Source organism: Protopterus annectens, chromosome 8.part0, assembly GCF_019279795.1.
Source record: "Protopterus annectens isolate FY-2018-M chromosome 8.part0, PAN1.0, whole genome shotgun sequence".
In the NCBI taxonomy this organism is placed as follows: domain Eukaryota; kingdom Metazoa; phylum Chordata; order Ceratodontiformes; family Protopteridae; genus Protopterus; species Protopterus annectens.
The window spans coordinates 344,404,548-344,421,140 of NC_056741.1; the positions used below are offsets into that span (position 1 = coordinate 344,404,548).

The window sequence follows — 16,593 nt, forward strand, 5'->3', positions numbered from 1 at the left end:
TCATCCTACAATTGTAGTCGTATTGGTCCATAAACACAAGACCTCCACCTTTGTCAGGTTGCATGACACTCACTTGACATATATTCAGTAAATTGATGAAATCAAATTCATCCGGAGTGATATTTTTATGAGTGTTACTGATGTGATGATTACTTGTGAACATTCTCCGAAAATCAATTTCACAAGTTTTCTCGAAGAGTGCTAGAGATTCATGCATGGGAGGATTAAAAAGGCTGGATACCCTAAGACCTTGTGCAAGAAGTGAATTGGCACCCATGAGTAATCGTATATTGAGTTTATGAACAAAAAGTTTTAAATCAATGATAAGTTTGACCATGCTAGCCCTCCTATCAGGTACAAATGTTAAACCTTTTATAAAAAAGTCCACCATAGCCTTCTCAATGTGCAGGGAACTAAAGTTATAGATTTTGAAATCCCCTTCAGAACTGAAAAGGATATTAGGAGATTCCGAACTCATCTCCTCCTCCTGTTGTAACATTTCCTGTTCTGGGGCTGTCTCCTGTTGTTGGTTGGTTTGTTTGAATGAAGAGTTTGTGGCCCATTGGGTTCCTGAAAATCCAGATGGAAGTTAACATTCAAATGTATATCATGCTGTTGTCCTAGATGTTGAGGTGCCTGAGGTTGTTGATTGTTTTTAATGTGTTCACTGTGACGAATAGGTTGAACTATGTCTGCAGTGTCATTATTTGCCATGCCATTACCATTGGCATTATCATTGTGGCCCAAGTGGTCAAACTGAACATCACTATTATTACTCAAAGGTGAATTCCCAACAAGGGGGGTGGTGGATAAGCACATCTTTTAGAATAGTCATTGAGGTCTCTCAAATGTTTTTTTCTTTTTGACCTCAATGAACTTGTCTAAACTGGCATCTATACTGGAAAAAATGCTTGCATAGTCAAACCGGTACCTTTCAGAATCTTCTGCATTTGTGATAGCAGTTTCCAATTTGTCCAAGTCGCTCCTTAGTGATGGAATCTGGGATTTGTAGTTGTTAATTAGCAACCCCAAAAACTCTATACCTTGTTTATCAAAAAGGGCTATAAGTTCTAAGTAGAAAGGAGAACCATTGATAAGCCCTGCTGGGTAGTGCCATTGGCGCAAACCTTTAGGAATAACTTTTTTATGAATGCATTCCTCAAGGTAGGAAACTTCCAGCTGCAGTTTCCTACACTTGAATAATTTTTGATCAGACTTATTCAAGTTATTTACAATTAAGTTATTGTCATTATTAACACCATCATTAATAACAGCAGTACCAGGAAGTACATCGGTGTTGAAAAAAGAAACATTCCTTAAATAGGAATCAGTAGTGGGAATGTTACTCACCCTAGAAATATTAGGTGGAGTACGTGGCCCTGGGAACTCAAACTAGAAGAGGTTGAAGTGGAATGGCAAATTGCAACTGCTGCATACACTTTCCCAGGGTTAAATGAAGCTTTGTCTATTAAGAGCTTGTTGAAGCTCAAAGCCCTAGGAAGATAGGGGAGGCAGGTTGTTTCATAGGATGCATTTATTCATATATTTATTTTGGTTTCTTATATAAATTTAATGTAATTTAACTTTTTATAATATATTATAATATAAAATAATATATTTTGGTTTTTACATACTTATATAGTATACATTTTATGTATTTTTATATAACAATGGTTTATTTTTAGGCATTATTTACCATCCCAATTGTATATGTTTTTTGTTTTGGGTTGGAAATGGTAAATGTTATTATTATTTCCTTCTTACATGGTTAAGATTAGCATTTGTGCAACATGGTTTACATAGCCAATGTTGCTTTAAATGATTTTTAAATGATTCTTGCTGTATGACATGTATTTGGGCTGTCCTAGCCCATTGGCTCAGTAGGTTTGTGTAAGGATTTTTAAACTGGGAAGTGTAAAGTTTTTATTCGTCTGAAGAAGCTGATGTAACTTTGTTCAGTGAAAGTGCTTACGTTCATTAAACAGTTGGATACTCCATTGCCTGCTCATTTTCCTTCTTTGTTTCAGTTTTGCCAGTTTGGATTTTCGTTTTACATTTACATATTAGACTTATACTAACAAGTATTAATATCTCAGTAACCATACTAGACAGACCCCAACTTTTAGTGTGACGTTTGTTCAGGCAGATGTGATCTTCATTTGACTGCAAACTAGTTTTATAGACACCATACAATTTCTGAGATACTTGTTTAATTATGAATGGTATGCATGTTTGCATATTTAATTAGCAAATAACTGTAAATTTCTACCACCAAGAGCAAGTTAGATTTAAGCTATCACTGCAAATATTTTTCAATCTTGTGTATACCTTCATTTGATTCCTGGAATACCATGTAAAGTCTCTGCAGTTCAAGTTATTAATATACTTGTGAATATTTGTGATGCATTCATAATATTTCCAAAAAAAAATCTATTTTTTTGACACACAGTTGTATAAGGAGCCATTCATGACCTCTGTGGTGATAGGGCATGCAAAATACTGAATCACAACCCATCCAAGTGCACAATGCCTGAGATATACATATGTGTGTGTGTGTATATATATATATATATATATATATACAAATATACTAAAATATGATAATTATGCAAATGTACAAATTTATTACTGAACAAGTATAAATATCTGCAGATTGGTAGTAGGCAGACAGCTGATATCAGTGACAATGTTTGCAGCATTATTTGAGCTTTCATTTGATATCATGAAGTACCACATAGTTACCTTATGGTTACAATTATTAATATAACTAAGATATACCATACATTCATAATTTTTCCAAAATAAAACTCACAATTTTTGTGTTACTAAGTGCCCCACTGGTGTAAGGAATCATTCATGACCTCTCTGGTGAAGGACATGTGAAGTACTGAATCACAACTCATCCAAGTGCATAGTGCCAGAGATATCTACAGAAATATGATAATGATGCTAATTTACATATTTTACTACTAAACAAGTATAAATATTTGCTGACTGGTAGTAGGCAGACAGCTGATATCAGTGGTAATGTTTGCAGCATTAGGTAGGCTAATCACTTTATGGTCAGGGATACTAATATAATAATTACGATATGCTATATATTCATAATATTTCTAGGAAAAAACTCATACATTTTATGGTACCAAATACTCCATTGTTGTATGGAGCCATTTATGACCTCTCTGGTGAAGAGACACCACTCCCCAGACAGCAAGACCAAGTCCAACAGTGCTGACTGTTTGTAACTACACAGAGTTAGTGAAAAAGATAATAGAAGACATTTCAGCATAACCGTGTATTTTGTTATCAGTATAGGCAACATAACTCTACAGTCCAACAGTGCTGACTGGGTACAAGCCTCTGGGAGTGACCAGTAGATTCATTTAGCAAACCTTGACATACAACAAATGTATACTGGAAGCATACCTAGAAGGTCTTTGCTACACATGTCTAGACAAAGCAACAAAATAATTGTTGGACAGCAGTTAAAACATAAGGATGCATGTCAGTAGTACTCAAACTAACTGAAAAGATTACAGACTTCACCCGTGAAGGAATGAAGTCCAAAAATTCTACATCAATAATATCTCAGTAACTAAAATTTCATACTTTTTTTCTGTACTATACTCATAAATAAAAAGCATGCAGCTTACACTCAACAGTTCTAAGCAAATAATCACATAACACCACTGATATGTTAAATCTCTTCTGTCATATAGTTCCATGAATATCTACATTATTCATTTACAAAAATTAAAGGATGGTCAGAGAAATGTTAACAATAGAAAACACAAAAGACCTTCATTGATAGCAGATTCTTTTTTCTCCTTCAGTAAACTTGAAGTATGTTCTTTGCTGTGTCAAACATACATGTATTTATACACACACACACACACACACACACACACACACACACACACACACACACACACACACACACACACACACAAACACATTCACACACGCTCAAAAGAATTTTGAGCACAATGTGTATTTTTCAGGCAAGCAAGCAAACTTAGCAAACCTTGACATATCACTACATGTTTCCACCTGGTGACTTACAGTTAAAAGCACTTCCTGGTTCAAGTTATTATTATAGTTATTAATTCATGACATATTCATGACATTTTCTGAAAATAACCACATTTTTTGAATAAAACAAGGAAAGAAACTTAGATTTCCTGCCCATTCCCCTCCGGCATCTCTCATGCCGTGAACAGGTTTAGTGAAAACATGTGGAATTGTGTGACTCTACCCCAACCAAAAAATAAATAAATAAAACAATAAACACGAGTCTTATGAGAAGAAGACCAAAAACTATTTGGTAAGGTCAGTTAAAGTGAAGTTTGCATATGTTTAGTTCCATTAGAACACTAATATCCAGTATGGGTGGGTTCAGGTTTGGAACCCCTTTCAGTGCTTTACAGCATGCTACTTATAGTATCCCTAGTGTCTAGTGTCCCACCACTATCCTTTTAAATTAAAGTATTCCTGGCATCTGGTATTCCCCTGTCCCATATATTCAGAAATCTCAGTGGTGTCTGTTTGTGTCCTCCAATCCTGTTATGTATTAGGGTCAAAAGGGCCTGATGTCTAGTGGTGAAGGGTTAAACTGCAGACTTTTTCACTCCACAAACAGATATGTGAACCCCTCTTCAGTCTTCATTTAAAATATAATTTGCAATATTTAATAAGTGTTTTTTTTTCACCATTTGCAGTATATATTTATTTTACTTTTTCTACTGTTAGTATTTACCTTATAGTTGTGCATGCAAGGAGTTCCAATAACATATTGGATTAACATTTACAATGAGAATAACAAAGCGAGACAGTTTCACCCAGAAATCAGGCCATCAGAAGCACCCAACACCCAAGGTCAAAACCAGTTTATAAAACCAAAATATACATTTAAAGACTACTCAGTAACATACGGTTGATTCTCAGACTTCATATTTTTCAAAAACACATTCTAATGAAAAAAAATACTACCTGAGCAACGTTCTAAGTATATAACAACAATATTTAAAATTGTTCCTGATTTTGAGCCTTTGTTCCTCCAGCACAAAACAGATACTGAATTGTTTAGACAAACAAGTAACCTGCAGCAGGTCACACAGTTATAACCACCCGACCAAGGAAAGCAGCATCAAAAGTAATTTCCATATCCAGCTTCTGCAGTTCTGGTACTGAAACAAATGTTGCTATAAAAATATGAAATAATGACATACATTTGAGTTTCAGACTTCATATCCTATAGAAAATACATGCCAGTGCAAAACCAATTATTTTAGCAACTTTATAAGAGCAATAATTAAATGTTGTTCCTGATTTTGAAGCTTTGTTCCCCTAGCAAAAAATGCTAAGTGAAACAAAATGCCAGGTCACAAAGTTATATCAACCTATCACAGGAAAGTAATATTGGATTCATTTTTTTTGACAAACTTTGCCATTACTAAATAATACCAAGCATTTTAGTGTCAGACTTCATATCCTGCAGAAAATATGTGGTAATGCAAAATATATTCTTCTAGCAAATTCATAAGTGCAATAATTACATTTTGTCCTCAATTTCAAGCCTTTGTTTTGGAAAGATACAAGCAGTGTACTAGTCTGGATGCCAAAATGTATTTGCCATTGATGGTGAGTAATGGCAGTGTTCCAACACCACAGTAGATCAATGTCTACCAAGCTGACAACCTGAAATGCTCTAAAAACTCTCCAAAGTGCAAGAAAATAAAGAAGAAAGAAAGAGAGGTAGACCATGTTTCACTATGGCAAGAGCAGGAAAGAATACCCCCTCCCCAACAAATACCAAATATCCATTTTTCTGGCAATCTAATTAGTTACTGGACCCTGATGTCAGCTTAAGGGAATCAATCAGGTTGTCATAGCAGTCTGTAAAGGAAGCATGTCCCAAGAGCCGAAGGGAGTATTAATAGTCACAAAAAATAAATGTTATGTTAGAGAAACTCAGCACTAACTTTAGAGTGTGTTGATAAAACTCAGCACTAAGTTTAGAGTGTGTTGATAATGTGGTAACAGAAGTGGTGGGGATGTTAGGGGTGGAGAAGCAATCCATAATTCCTCAGGAGAGACATGTACTGAACATGCGTTTAGGCAGGCACTGGTACATCATCTTAAAACATGTTCTACTTAAATAGCAACACTATTTTCTTATAATATTTTACACATGAACAGATACGGCACTGAATGATCACATTTGTGCATGTGTGACTATGACAGTCCACTTTGCCCTTAAAATTATGAGCACACTGTGGATCTGTGGGTGTGGAGCACAGAATACATTTACTGGCAGTCTCACTGCAGGCACTAAGTATGGATTGAAAGAAATGGTGCTATAGGAATGAAGGTTAATTTAATTTTATGAATGGCAAATGGAGAAACTGCAAATTGTTGTTAGTAAAAAAGGTAAGGCAGCTTTAACTTTGCAGACACTTAAAGATTTTTTTCTACGCAGCTTAATTTATTGTTAGATACACTGTCCACTCTAGAAAAAGAATTACAAAATAAGCTTAAAAAGTACCACCATGACTGAATGGCTCTAAATGTAATAGACAACTCACTTGGAAGAATTTCAAAATCAGCTGTCTATTTTCCAAGGATTTTACTTCTAGCAAGAGTGGTAACAAATAAAAAAATTCATTGAGTCATTCTCTTCATAATAATTCTGCCTCAGATGTAAAAGGGCACACTAAAACTGAAAATGAGAACAGTTTTTTTCTATGGGTGACATAGACAGTGACACTTTACAACCATTTTCTAAATAGGGTAATTTTGTTCCTTTAGGAAGACCAAAACAGGGGGTTGTAAACACAGAAAGCAATATGAATGCCTTACAAACTCAGCAACAACTGATGGGCAAATACAATTACAGCAAGTGACAGACCATTATATTTCTACTTCTGATGAGAACATTTTGTTAAATAAGGGTTTGAATTTTATAATCGAGTACTGTCACAGAAATTTTGTGACTTATTTAAAAGCTTGCATGTTCTAAAATTAATTTACAATTATTTTTAAAAATCATTCCACTACACAGCAGGCAGACCTCAGGTTTAGACAGTCTTAACACGATTTTTAAATACTGTGTAATACATTCAGAAACTGGTGCTGTATTTGATAAAGCTTTAATGAAAGAACTGCATTTTGATCAATGTATGCAATGTTTTGCCAAACATAATCTTAACAATAAAGAACCTCAGATACAGACATTTTATATGCCACCTGATACTCTGTTAACCCCTCCCCCCGAAAACCAGTAGTGTTAGGGAAAGGATCACTTACAGAGCCACTTTCCGAATTTCTTACATTAGACCCAGAATAGAAGATGTGACATCACAGTATAAGTGTAATTTAGATATAAATTCACTGTATACCAAAATACCACATTAGGCAAAGTTGTTGGCTCTAGAAGTTTGGTTACAGAGAAATCAGTTATATGGTCCATGTTTTAATACACTTCTTTTATGGCTTGCAGAACATGCTCTAACCAAGAATGTGTTTTATTTTGATAATAAATGTTTTATTACCGATGAAGCGGGTGGCTATGGGTGCTTCATGTGTACCCATTTATGACAAACCTATTTATGGTATATAAAGAACAGCTTATTTATACCAACCGCAAAATCTATGTCTGTGGCTTTGGTATATTGCACAGATGTTTGGATGATTGTTAGCTGATATGACCATCAGATTTTTATCTTTCTTCAGAAATTTGTGGATTATTTAAATATTAATAAGTGGGGCATAACTTTTAGTTTTGAATGTCATCAAACACTTGGCTTTTTTAGATGTGCAGGTAACCAAAACTCAAAATAGTACTGTAAACCATTATTATTAAGGAAACAATTCCATAAAAAATTTTTTTTGGTAGCTAATAGTATGCACCCCATATACATACATACATATATATATATTATAAACAATATTCCATTTTCTCAATTCCTTAGAGTAAAAGAATGTGTTCCTCTAACAAGGATTATGTTATTTTTTCCCAATGCTTGATACAAAGGTGTATACAGCCTTTGGAATTATAACGCTAGTTTAGTTAAAGCAATAGAAGAAAACACTGATCAGAAAGTTAGGAATTACTGGAATATACTGAAAAATCTAATACGTTTGAAACTACTATTAGATTTTTCACCACGTTTGACTAAAATGACAAAATATTAGTCTTGCTTATACATAAATATTGGGACAAGAAATGGCAGAAATTTTACCTGCTTGTTGCAAATTTACATATAGATAATGAAAAACTATCAGACAATGGCTTAAGCATTATGAACAAGCTAATGATTATGTGAATGCTCCCAACTAGTTAAACCTACAGGGTAAAACCCTTAAAGAGGTGATAACCATGTGGACAGTGTGCAACCTGTAATGTAAATAAAATAATAATAAAACATTACTTTTTCTTCTGATAATACATCCAAAGTTGTAGACATTCACAGCTTTATTGCATGTCAGAGTAAATGGTTGATGTATTTAGCTACATGCACATGTTTAGCATTTTATATAGGGAAAATGTCTAAAAATGTTTAAAACAAGAATCTCTGAATATTTCAATGACAGTAGATGTAATAAACATATTCACTTTTCAAACATATGTCTAAGCACATTAATGCTTCTTTAGGTTTATAGGGATAGAGAGAATATCTATGAAAATCCAAATAAATTAGGTTGATTTGGGACAAAAAAGAAAAACAATGCATTGCCATTTTGGGTTCTTTGTTTATACCTGGTGTAAGTGAACATTTTTAAGATGTCATTTTTAAGGTTTAGAAATTAATTTGTTTGTTAGTTCATTATTCATTTACTTACAGGTGTTTACTGTGATAATCCATACTGGCAGAAGCCCCTTTTCATCAGAGGCCTGGGGAGAAAAACTTTACATGAATGAATGCAAAATAATAAATATGGTTTTATAATACAATTTTCAAACAGCTGTACAACAGAAAATACAACAATTTATAAATACATAGGAGTAGCATACATTCAACAAAATTTAAAAATAACAATATGAGTACACCTTACATAGTGAAATGAGAAAGATTATATATAGACAACCATCAGAATAAGTCTGGTAGGAGCATGGATTTAAAATTGCCATAGGAAATGATGTAGCAATGAGATGAGAGAGAAATAAGATAGCTAGAAGCATGGATATAAAATATCCTGAGGAAAAGGTATAGTAATGTGAGAGAAGGTATTGAATATAAGCCTGGGTTAAAAAAAGAAAAAAAGCTGGAGTAGTTAATATAGGATTCTATGAGAAGAAATAGTATTGTAATCAAGGATGGAGTAAGAGCAAGTCCAGTTATCCATGAGATGCATTTGGAGACTTTTTTAAAGGATTTGTGTGAAGAGTCTACTCTTAAAGGGAATGGAATAGCATTCCACATTTGAGACATGTCATGAGAACAGAGAGCCTCCTGCCAAGTTAGTTGGTTTGGTCACATTTTAGTAAATTTCTGTCAATTGTAGCTTTTATGTGGAATATCGTGAGTAAGAATATTGAACACGCCTGAGCATTTTTTAGAGTTCTGGATTAGACTATGTGTCATATTCAGATGAGAGTAAGACACACAGTGAGGCAGTTCTGATGTGAGGAGCTATTTTTAAGGCTAAACAATGGTATGACCTGTATGTTAGATCCACTGTGAATGTTGCAATTTTGTTATAGCACTGCTCTAGTAGGTTCATTTCGATGGTTTGTAGACTGATAGATATGGAGGCCCTGCAATGAAGGTTTTGTAGTAGGTATACTGTGGATATACATACCTTTGCATCTCCATTTAAAATGGGTTAATATTGTAGAGGAAATAAAATTTTTGACATATTTTTTAACATTTCATTTATATAGAGATCAAATTTCATTTTTTAATCAGCTACTACTAACAAATAGGAGTGTGAAACTGTTTCAATTGCGATATTATTAGAAGAGATTATGGTGAAGCTGGATTTGTTCTCTTGAAAAGTATTAGGCATGAAAATGAGAACTTTGTTTTTTTTTGGGGGGGGGTTAATAGAAGCTGAGAGTTATAAAACCTAGAATCTACAGAGAGCAGAGATTTCTGTGTTAGTTGCTGTAATTGTTCAATAGTTTTAGCTGAACAGATGAGTATTGAATCATCTGCATAGTATATAATAGACTAATTTCTGGTTGATTTGTGTAGGTCATTAATGAAGAGATTAAACAAGAGTGGTCCTAGGATGGAGCCTGGTGGAAACCCTAAAGATATAGGAAGGAAGAGATGTCAGTGGTTCATTTGACTTTCTAGTGTCTGTCAGATAAGTAACCAGACAACCATTGCAGGGATGGACTGTCTAGTCCAAGGGAGTAGAGTCTGTTAAGAATCTTAGGATGGGGCACTGTGTCAAAGACTTTGGATAGAACAAGGAATACTGATGATAGTAATTTGCCAGTGTTACGATGCTGGTTAATGTGTGTACAGAAATTGAGGAGTGCAGTGTTGGTACTGTGATGAGGGTGGAAGTGATGTTTGGTAGAAATTAAACTATTTTCCACTATAGATTTTATTTGTTGGTGATGGATACATTTCTCTAGGATTTTGGCTGGGAGATAGCAATGGGATGATAGTTGGTGAAATCTGCAGAGTGTCCACCTTTGTGAAGTAGCAAAGCATGTAGTTTCTTGCAGAGATGACAAACATATCTCTAATTGATGGAGCAGTTGATTAGCATGCTTAATGGTAGGCTATCGAACCTGCTGCTAGTTTACTATATTAAGGAGGAAGGTTATTTGTGGTGAAACTGGTAGGTTTAAGCCTCAGGAGAAGTTTTTTAATGAAGAAGATTTGTATAAGTTTGAGCAATATATTTGGGTGTTGAACAGATTCTTGTATAACAATAGAGGTAGTTGTTGTGTCTTTTAATAGTTATGCAGCTGTTTGAATGAAGAAAATATTGAATTGGCTAGCTATACTTTCTGAGAAGTTGGTTGTTGTGAGAGTTGGCTGGGGTGTATGCCCATTGTGGATGAGTTTGTTCACTGATGTCCAGTACATTTAGAGTTAGTAGGCCCTGTAATTTGTTAACTGGTGCAGTGAGATATTTTATTGGATTTGATTTTTGGCCTGATTTCTAAGCTGTCTATAATCTGGAGAGTGGAGTTTTTTTTTGTTTTGTTTTGTTTGCACTGAGTCCAGGCTTTGCGGCTATTTCTCATTAGTAGCTTTGTTTGTTTTGTTAACCAAAGAGCTAGGTTGAATTTAACACTTTTATTTCTAACAGGGGCATAGTTGTTGAATATATATCTAAGAATGTGCTACTGAAGAAGGATACAGCTTCATGTAGTATGGAAGTTATTTAATAGTTGAAAATTAATTGATTTTACAACAGAGATGCGAGGATAAAGCAATCCTCAGTGTTAAGGTAGAGCACTGACTTCACTTCTTTATTATTTTGAAAAATGAAAAATAAAAATTACAGTATTAAGCAACAGTAACAAACAGTCCAAAACTTCAGATGTTAATTCCTCTTCTATGAAGGTACCAAAGGAAAAAACTAAGTGGAAACTCCAGCCAAGCTAGAACTTCCACTGAGTGACCTTTCAAACCTCTGGTATCAAAGGCACATGGGACATATGCAAGTGACCCTTATGAACATCAGGTGTTTCAGCTATATGGTGATTCTGAATGCCCATGACTTATTACTTTTTAAGTCATTTCAATGGACAATTTCAGGCCAGTAAAGCCAAACCCCACTAGCTGTGGATATGCATATTTCGGCCTTGTTATGACCTCACAAGCATGGAATGTTGTAGTATGTGTACAGATTGTAAATTTCTGGTTAAAGATTTTTTGAAAATCAATAATATTTTCTTTAAAGTGTGTGATCATTTTAATTGCAACACAGAGGGTGTTGTATATGCCCTGAGATGCCTCTGTGACAAATTTTATATTGGGGAAACCAAGAGACCTTTTAAAATCAGGCTATTGAAGCATGTAAGAGATATTCAAAATAAAAAAGAAGAAAGTTTGATAGCTACACATTTTAATTTGGTTCATCAGGGGGACAGTAAGGGGCTACAGGGCACTATACTGGAGAAAGTTTGACGTAATTCTAGTTAAAAAAACAGTTGTTATTAAAATAATCTAGTTACATTCTTAAATATGATACTCTATCCCCCAGAGGGTTAAATGAAGAATTTAATTGGAGTTTGCTTATTTAATTATGTAATTAAGTGTTAATTGTTTAGATATTTAAGGAAAGTGTTTTGTAATGTGCTTTACTCCTTGAAGGCTTTTTGCTGAGACATCAGAGTTTTATTAAATCTATCCTGGTAAACTGGCTGGTCGTTTCTATTACAATATGTTTATGTCTGTCAGCCTGGCCGATACTATTACTATCCAGAGTAGTGTGGAAACATTGTAGGAAAGTAGATATTTAATAGCATAACCAAATTATTTTATTGAATACTGGAAACATGTTGATCTAGATCTCCATTTTAGTGACCAGCTTGGATGAAGAAAATTCTTTGGTAGAGAAGACTTTGAACTGAACATCTGTTCATACTATTAAAATGTTTTGTTTTTTTTTAATTAAATCCTGCTATTATTAAGGAATGTGTAGTCAGATTCCTGTACTGCAAAATGGATCTAGGTTTATCAGCTCTTTTCCAACTAAAACAGGCACAAGGGTGGGCTGTCCATTCTGCTCTTCTCCTGTTTGCTGTTCACTTGCAGACAAATTAAGGGGTCGCATCTGGACAGGACAAGAAGTTAAACTTTCTCTACATGTAGATGATATACTGGTATAGTTTAGTGATCTACAGCAACAGCATAAGAACACGGAACAGCATTGTCTAGTCATGATACTAACAATGGACCAATCACAGATGATAAAGTGCGTGTGGAATGGAGGGAGTCATGATATTAACAATGGACCAATCACAGATGATAAAGTGCGTGTGGAATGGAGGGAGGTAGCATGATTCCTATTCATGATGGGTAGAGGAGATCTTTGTCATATATGACATTCATCGAGTATATGTTATGTCTAACACGACCCAAAAATGTCACAATGAGAATGGCAACACCCATCCGGACATGTACTGAGGTTCCTCTTTGGAACATGCTAAGTTAAAAATAGTGTTTTTTGCAAGGGGCACACCCACCCTGCACACCCTGCTAATTAGATACACTAACTCTGAGATGGCATCAAAGTGGAAAGTGCATATTCCCCATCCTGGGACATTATCCTCTATCTGACAACTGTCAAAAAGTCTGTATCATTGCCTAAAGTGTCTTGGCAATCCAGAGGCCAATATTAGCTACGATTGAGCAACAGTAATTTCATGGAAAATATGTATATTTATCTATCTATCTATGTGTGCGTGTGTGTGTGTGTGTGTGTGTGTGTGTGTGTGTGTGTGTGTGTGTGTGTGTGTGTGTGTGTGTGTGTGTGTATCTATATATATATATATATATAGAGAGAGAGAGAGCGCAATGAAAAAGTATTTGCCCCCTTCCTGATTTCTTATTTCTTTGCATGTTTGTCACACTTAAATGTTTCAGATCAGCAAGCACCTTTAAATATTAGGCAAAGATAACCCAAGTAAACACAAAATGCAGTTTTTAAGTGAGGATTTTATTTATTAAGGAAAAAAAACTATCCAAACCTACATGGTCCTATGTGAAAAAGTAATTGCCCCCCCTGTTAAATCATGAAGTAACTGTGGTTAATCACATTTTTGGGAAAGCTGAGTTCAATTTTACTAGCCTCACCCAGGCCTGATTACTGTCAGACCTGTTGAATCAAGACATCATGGAAATAGAACCTGTCAGACAAAGTGAAGTAGGCCAAAAGATCCCAAAAAGTAAGACATCGTGCTGCGATCTAGAAAAATATATATCAGGCATTGTGCACTTGGATGGGTTGTGATTCAGTATTTTGCATGCCCTGTCACCATAGAGGTTGTGAAGTATCAAAAAAATAGATTTTTTTGGAAATATTATGAATGTATCACAAATATTCACAAGTATATTAATAACGTGAACTGCAGAGACTTTACATGGTATTCCAGGAATCAAATGAAGGTATACACAAGATTGAAAAATCTTTGCAGTGATAGCTTAAATCTAACTTGCTCTTAATGGTAGAAATTTACAGTTATTTGCTAATTAAATATGCAAACATGCATACCATTCATAATTAAACAAGTATCTCAGAAATTTTATGGTGTCTATAAAACTAGTTTGCAGTCAAATGAAGATCACATCTGCCTGAACAAACGTCACACTAAAAGTTGGGGTCTGTCTAGTATGGTTACTGAGATATTAATACTTGTTAGTATAAGTCTAATAAGTAAATGTATCCAAGTAACAGTGGAGTGATCAAAGGAACCATAACTGATTTAAAGAGTCATTTGCAGTTTCACTGTAGCATCTGCATGCACTGAGACTTGCATGGCTTAACCTTTGAGACAAGCATATGCTACTGGCAGGATCAACCAGCTGCCATTATCTAATCACTTGTCCAATATAAAATTACTGTTATATCAGTCTGATATATTAATATCACTGCTGTGAAGTGGTCTAAGTGCTGAACAACTTGCATATTTAACTGTTTTTGTAACTTTTATCATTTTTGAGATATACTGTATACATTTCTTTACATCTAGGTTGAAAAACTGCATTTTCAGAATTTTAGCTCAGGCAAAGCCTGTCCAGGCAGCAACTCTTTCAAGTGTCAGGTGTGAAATTCCACTCATTCTAAGTACGAGAGTGTTAAAATACTCCTGCACCACATTATGTTGCACAAGACATCATGTGGCATTAAATATCTTTTCAGCTCTGTAGTTTGATTTTGCAGTTCTTTCTGCCATTATGTTCTGTGTAGATCTAATATTCTCCTCCACTTTTTCTAAACTTCTTTCTCCCTTCTTATACACTTTCTCCTTTAGAACATTCTTACTCGTTCTTAGACTTTCTGTCATCATTAACACCTTCCATTCTTTTTCCATTTCAGTTTTTAATTATATAGATATTAATCTATCCTGCCTGCACCACTGCTATAATTTTCCTAAATATTTAATCTATCTTCACTTCTCCTATATTGCTACAAGAGACATTATCCTCTTTATACTTTTTTTCCCACAGACATCCTGTCTGCTTCAGTGCAAATCTCATTTTATACTTTCCTTGCTCATTTGTACTCCCCAAACATATCATTAATTAGTATTCATTCTACATCATACCACCAGCAATCATTATCCTTCCATCTTTTTTAGACATTTCATATGTGATAAACAATAACCTATCTTTTCCATTCCAACCTTTATAAATTTCATAAGTAATAAACCATATAGTATCTGTACAATTCCAGCCTTTATAAAGTTCTACTCCTCCCTCACTTATCTCCCAATTATAATGTTTTTGTCTGCTTGTTATAGGCTCTCAACCATTTTGCTTTTTCTTGATCAGCAGATTTTCATGGGGTAATATCAGAGAATTGTCTGTAATGCTTTTGTGGTAAGAGTCATTCAGTTCATGGGAACATCGTGTATCCAAGTGATACTCTGTTTATCTTATAATTAAACATGTTCTGCACAAGCCATATTGACTGCATTAAGTACAATTTAATTTGTGGTTCATGTGAGTTTCACAGGTCCCCTTTATTTTTTAAGCAAAATTAGTTCACCAACTTTTCTGGTGGGGCAATTACTTCTTAAAGAAGCTTGATCCATTTAGTATTAAATCACAGAGTGAGAAATGTCACCTATCCAAGTCACAGAGTCATCGTGTGCACAATTTTAAGAAGATTCCATGGGGGTCTGTTTTTTTTCCACTTACCTCACTTGTTTGGTCATACATCCATATCTCTAATGTTCCCGTTAATCATTAACATACCTGTCTTTTTCTTGGGGACTGAAGTAGGTGGTAGCAAGGACCTGAGTAATCATTTCAATTGTGTTTTTATATGCTCTAATCTATCACCTTGTACACATTATGTAGAAAGTCACTAGGAACAAGATACATGCCGAATACCACATGGATGACCAGCACTGAAATCTATCAACAGCTGTCATCTTGCAGCAGGGGTGGATGGGTGCTGGGAATGTCCAATTTACTTGCAAAGAGAGATAGAGAAGAACAAGGCTTCAGGCACTTTCCTTTCTTTCCTGACTAAATCCCTAGTATGTAAGATGCTAAATAAACAAAGTCATCAATGGTATAGACAGATGGTCTGCCTCTGTACTAGTGGGATAGACTAAATAGTTTTGTTATATGTGCCCTTTGTTATGCTGGCTCTAATGTACTGTAGTGTGCACATATACTGATGTGTTAGCTGAACTGCAGAATGTTGACTGCAAGGTGATGTGTTGCTTTCTTTCATGTTTTTTTGTATAGACACTGATCACCTTCAGATCTCTGTATCCTTACTTAGATGTGTTCTGATGTGGATTTAAAGACACATCCTGCACTCATACTTTGTAATTGGAGAATGCCACTGACAGTCACTCAGTTAATAATATGCTCTTAATGTCATGGTCTGTACTACACAGAGAGAGCAAAATCTTTTGAAGAGTAAATTCATTTTTCATTGACT

At 34.7% G+C, this 16,593-nt stretch overlaps 1 protein-coding gene across 4 annotated transcripts in view; it reads right to left on the minus strand.

Annotated features, from left to right (window-relative positions):
- The window catches only part of LOC122808798 (rap1 GTPase-activating protein 1-like), a 1,319,062-nt gene that overhangs the window by 503,431 nt on the left and 799,038 nt on the right, over positions 1 to 16,593 (minus strand). The gene's annotated exons all lie outside the window — the stretch shown is intronic.